The following is a 6,638-nucleotide window of genomic DNA, read 5'->3' as shown; positions in this document are numbered from 1 at the left end:
TTTTGTACTGGTGCAGTCCTTTACCAGTACGCAGGCTGCAACCTGCAGAGAGCTACAACTCTCTCTCTCGTTTTCCAGTCTCTCCTGGAAGGGAGCTACAACCCCCTACTTCTTTTCTTACAAGGACCACTTTTCATAAATTTTCAAACTGGATCCATAAGCATTAAATAATCATCAAGTATAAGAGAATCACCCAGTCAACTGTAGTAACCAGATCAACAATAATAGGACCAAACCCAGAACACAACAATGATAAACAAAGATTTTAAGAGAAGTAAGCACCCTGCTCAACTGCTCGCCTGCTTACGTAAGCACCATGTTCAACTGCTGGCCTGCTTACAGTACTCACCCTGCTCAACTGCTTGCCTGCTTACAGTACGCACCCTGCTCAACTGCTAGCCTGCTTATGTACGCATCCTGCTCAACTGCTAGCCTGCGTACCTCGCTCTGAGTCCATTGAACTGCCTGCGGACCTCCGCACCTGCAACCCTTCTGTGCCTGCGTACCGGCGCACCTAAAACCCTTCTGTGCCTGCGTACCGGCGCACCTGAAACCCTTCTGTGCCTGCGTATCGGCGCACCTGAAACCCTTCTGTGCCTGTGTACCGGCGCACCTGAAACCCTTCTGTGCCTGCGTACCGGCGCACCTGAAATGCTTCGTTCCTGCGTATGTACGCACTTTTCTCTCACTGTACCTGCGTACCTTCGGGCATAGATGATTTCAAGACTTCAGAAATAACCCAGACAGTCAGATCTACAGATCTGAACATGCGTCGAAGAGATCTCGGTCCATCAGTAGATTCGCCTTCTTTAGATCTAGACCAGATCTAACCCTCATAAGATATTCAACTAAAAACATGCTCAAGCCAAATGATCTCCTTTGCTTTATATAGGAAAGCTCTTCCTTAAAACATGGATCAATACCACGAGCCGACACCATAATAACACAATATCGTCGGCTAAATACCAAGAGTAAAACATAAGAAAACCCCACATGTGAATTTCTTTGCCTTGAAATGTGTGCACTGGGGGTACGCACCTCCTAAACGGGATAACTGCGAGTATGTACGCACTTTATGTAACACTGACCTGCGTGTACGCACCTTATGCAAGGTGTACCTGCGTACCCCTTATTTTCTTCAATATTTGATAGCTGATTATCAATCTCTGCTGCTTACTTGAAGTACTGTGATCTATCACCTGAATGGGTTGCCATCAAGGACAACACTTTAGCCATAATGCCAACAGATTAACTCCCTGGGATTCCCAGGGGACCTGTAATGACCCGTCTATAAATAAAATACAAGTATTAGCATACATATGAGACCTCCATACGATAACTACGTATGCATGGACCCACATGTATCACACTATATGTAAACTAGTTACTATAGGAGGAGATATAAATTAAGGTAATAAAGTAATACCTCACTAGAGTATCATATATATGATAAGTCCTTAAAACTAGCATAAACTATTAATTTTAAAGTACAGATTAAAATTTATAATCTAAAATTAATAAAATAATAATATAAATTAATTAAAAATTAAAAATTTAATTAATTCAAAAAAATCTTATTTCAAACTACGTATCCAAATAAAAATCAACGAAATCATATGAGATTTGATCTCATAAAAGTTACACGTAACCAAATTATTGACACAAAGATGAGAAGAAGGCGATAGATGAAGAAATAAAAGGAGAAGGGAAAAACCATTTTGGGGGCAGCAGAGTTAAGAACAATTTCTAGATACTGTAAGTCTTGATTATACTGAAGTTTTTGGGCAGGGGGGAATCAGATTGCTTCAATTGGAAAGCTTTCTGAGACTGAGCACCTAGGTTGTAGTTAGTTCGGCAAGGAGTTTTTGGCCATTTAGTAACATAGTTAGACAAGAATTGCAACAAAGAAGACAACAGAGCGGACATATTGTCAGCAAAGCAGACAGGTTAGTATTCATTAGATTAATCTTTCAAATTCAGTATTCAAATTTTCATGTTCTGGTAAAAAAAAAAAAACCTGGAGTCATGGGAGGACTGTGCAAATCACACTCCACTAGACGTGTGATGATGATTTCCAGATGCCTACTGGGAAATCAGGTTGATATAATCAACGCTGACACCCTTAAGAGTCTATGAATGGTTAATCAGTATAGCTGACACCATGGCATACTCTAGTAGAGGACGGATAGGATGGAAGCGGAAGATATTAGGAAGGATAGGATGATTCTAGAGTAGCTTGAAGAATCAACCAGGGTAGGACATGAATATTATATTTGTCCACTCTGTTGTCTACTTCGCTACAATTCTTGTCCGACTGCGTTACTAAACGACCAAAACCTCCCTGCCGAACTAAGTACAACCTAGGTACTTAATCTCAGAAAGCTTTCCAATTGAAGCAATCTGATTCCCCCGTGCCCAAAAACTTCAGTATAATCAAGACTTACAGTATCCAGAAATTGTTCTTAACTCTGCTGCCCCCAAAATGGTTTTTCCCTTCTCCTTTTATTTCTTCATCCACCGCCTTCTTCTCATCTTCATGTCAATAATTTGGTTACGTGTAACTTTTATGAAATCAAATCTCATATGGTTTCGTTGATTTTTATTTAGATACGTAGTTTGAAATAAGATTTTTTTGAATTAATTAAATTTTTAATTTTTAATTAATTTATATTATTATTTTATTAATTTTAGATTGTAAATTTTAATCTGTACTTTAAAATTAATATTTTCTACTGGTTTTAAGGACTTATCATATATATGATACTCTGGTGAGGTATTACTTTATTACCTTAATTTATATCTCCTCCTGTAGTAACTAGTTTACATATAGTGCGATACATGCGGGTCCATGCATATGTAGCTATCGTATGAAGGTCTCGTATGTATGCTAATACTCGTATTTTATTTATAGACGAGTCATTACATACATCCCTCCTTCCAAAAACTTCATCCCGAAGTTAAGATTACTAAAATATTAATGTGAGTATATAGGTCCTTATATTTCATTTTATTTTAGTATTTAAAAATTTTGTTTTCTTAAATATTTTAACATTTTAAAAATATAATATTCATGTCCTACCCCGGTTGATTCTTCAAGCTACTCTAGAATCATCCTATCCTTCCTAATCTCTTCTGCTTCCATCCTATCCATCCTCTACTAGAGTATACCATGGTGTCAGCTATACTGATTAACCATTCATAGATTCTCAAGGGTGTTAGCGTTGATTATATCAACCTGATTGCCCAGTGGGCATCTGGAAATCATCATCGCACATCTAGGGGAGCGTGATTCGCATAGTCCTCCCATGACTCTAGGTTTTTTTTTTTTTGGAGGATAAACGGTGGGCAATACCTCCACCCCTCCTAGTGGGACCAGAGTTAATGTTCTTTCATGGAACCTTATTGAGTCTTAATTGTACTAAAGTTTTTGTCATCACGTGGCCGTTTTGGTAACAATACTAGCTGCAATGTAAACACTTATCCATATATTATAACATGTGCATCAATATATACATAAAATAAACAATTTCTGTATAGCTTATACATGTTATCTCTAGTACAACATATTTCGTCATGTCCTGCTCATGTTATCGATTTTCATATTGAAATTGTAATCATTCTTTTATTTCTACCTCATCGATATGCATAAATGAAGAAAAAATTATAATATCTTAATTCCCATCAGAATTCATGATTTAAATTTTATAGCAAAATTAATCAAATATTAAACTTTACTTGGATATCTATAATATAGTAAGATCAATTTGAATAACATATTTTGTCTTGGTATCCACGTACCAGTGGAATTAAGCAGATAACATATCATAAAAATTCACGTTATATGTTATCATTCCAAAATGGTTTTGAGCATCTGATTTAAAGTAAAGTAAATATATACAAAATATGACTTAAAGTTCTTCAAAATTAACACAAGTTGGGGTATTTTTGACATATGATTTTCGTATCTTCCCAAGTAGCCGATCCAGGTTTATATTTGTCCCATTAGACCTTAACTTGGTCTACCAGACAATTCCTGAGCTGTCGAACCCTACGTTCCAGTATACGTAATGGTTCGACCGATATGATTCCTTCGTCCGATACCTGCAGTTCCTTCCATTGAAGGTTATGAGATTTGTCAGTTATTTAATGTCTTAATACAGATACATAAAATACATTATGAACTTTATGCAAGTGAGGTGGCAGTGCAAGATGATAGGCGACAAGTCCAACTCTTTCCATGACTTTAAATGGTCCAATAAATCGGGGTGAAAATTTTGTCCCTTTTCCGAATCGGATGGTGCTTTTATTTGGTTTGATGCGGATGAAAACTTGATCCCCTAATTCATACAGTCTGTCAGTTCTGTGGGAATAAACATAACTCTTTTGTCTATCATGTGCTTCTTTTAACTGTTGTCTAATTTGTTTTACTTATTCCTCCATCTCTTGAATTAATTCTGGCCCTACTATCACCTGATCTTCTAACCTGTCCCAATTTAACAGTGTTCTACAAGGTCTGTCATATAATGCTTCAAATGGAGGCATTCCGATTGAATTGTGGTAACTGTTATTGTATGCAAATTCGACTAAGGATAAGTACTTTTCCCAGTGTGATTTCTGATCCATAACGCACATCCTCAACATATCTTGAAGTACTTGATTTACCCTTTCTGTTTTCCCATCAGTCTTAGGATGATAAGCTGTACTCAAATTTAGTTGAATTCCTAAGGCTGACTGCATGCAAGTCCAGAATCTTGAAGTGAATCGTGAGTCTCTATCTGATATGATCTTCTTAGGTACTCCATGAAATCTGATAATTTCATTTATGAATACTCGAGCTACTTCAGCAACTTTGTAAGTACCTCTTACGGGAATGAAATGGGCGCTTTTTGTTAATTTATCTACTACCACCAGAATAGCATTGTGTCTTTGAGAAGTAAGAGGTAGTCCAATGATAAAATCCATAGAAATGATCCCCCATTTGGTCATAGGAATGTCATGAGGTTGTAGGAGACCTGCTGGATGACAATGATCAGCTTTTACTCGTTGACATTCCAAACATCTTGCAACGAATTGAACATTATCACACTTCATGCCCGACCAGAAGGAGAGTTTCTTGGTATCAGTATACATTTTATTTACTCCAGGATGTGCACAATATACTGCTCTATGGGCTTCCTTAGGATGGTGTCTCGGAGATCCCTATTATCAAGAATATACATCCTTACATGAAATCGTAAGATTCCATCATTTTCTAGTTCATATTCTTCAAACTTAGGTTCTTTTGGCTTTTTACTATCAAGACTAAATCGTACCTTTAAATACCAGCTATCTCTTATGAGATGTTCTAGTACTCGTTGCCTTAAGTCTACTTTGATAGGTATGAGGGAAAATATTCGGGGTCTTCTGCTTAAAGCATTTGCCACTACATTTTCTTTTCCTTTAATATATGATATTCCAAATTCATATTCACTTAAGAATTACTCCATCGTCTTTGTCTAGCATTCAAGTCTCTTTGGGTGAACAAATACAGTAGACTTTTATGGTCACTTTTAAGCATAAATCTTCGCCCTACTAGATAGTGTCTCCATATCTTTAAAGCTAGTACTACAGTGGTTAACTCTAAATCGTGAGTGGCGTAAAGTTCTTCATGAGGCTTTAATTTCCTTGAGGCATATGCTATTACTCCTCTATCCTGCATTAATACTGCACCTAATCCTTGCTTGGATGCATCAGTACATACAGTAAAATCTTTGTCCATATTCGGGACTCTTAAGATTGGTGCACTGGTTAGCAGTATTTTGAGTACGGAGAATGCTTTATTACATTCCTTAGTCCATTCATACCTAACACCTTTACGTTGAATAGTTATAATTGGCTTTGAGATTTTGGAGAACCCTTCCACAAATCTTCTATAGTAACCGGCTAAACCCATAAAGCTTCACACTTCATGTGCATTTTTTGGTATTGGCCATTCCATGATTGCTTTTACCTTCTCGGGATCTACTGAGATTCCTTCACCAGATATGATATGACCTAAGTAATGAATCTTTTTCTGAAAGAAAGAACACTTGGATAACTTTCCATATAACTGGTGTTTTCTGAGGCAAGATAATACTATCCGTAAATGGTCTTCATGCTCTTTCTCGTTCTTGGAATAGATAAGAATATCATCTAAGAAAACTTGTACAAATTGATCAAGATTTTTGCGAAAAACGTTGTTCATAAGGTTCATGAATATTGTTGGTGCATTAGTTAATCCAAATGGTACCACAGTAAATTCATAATGCCCAAAGCATGTTCAGAATGCAGTCTTAGAAATATCGCCTTCCGAAATCCTTAGTTGATGATAGCCTGATCGTAGATCAATTTTTGAAAAGACAACAACTCCTTTCATTTGGTCAAAGAGGTCATCAATTCGAGGCATTGGATACCGATTCTTTACTGTAGCTCGATTCAAGTCTTGGTAATCTATGCATAATCTTAAGGAACCATCTTTTTTCTTGACAAAAATTACAGGAGCACCCCAAGGTGATATACTGGGTCGAATGTGTCCTATATCCAGTAGTTCCTTCAATTGAATTTGTAATTCTTGAAGTTCTGGAGCTATCATTCTATAAGGTGTTTTAGAGATTGGTTGA

The sequence above is a fragment of the Pinus tabuliformis genome, chromosome J, assembly GCF_031772625.1.
Source record: "Pinus tabuliformis cultivar Carrire ecotype Pingquan chromosome J, CPIR1, whole genome shotgun sequence".
Classification (NCBI taxonomy): Eukaryota; Viridiplantae; Streptophyta; class Pinopsida; order Pinales; family Pinaceae; genus Pinus; species Pinus tabuliformis.
Note: the sequence above shows the minus strand (reverse complement) of the source record.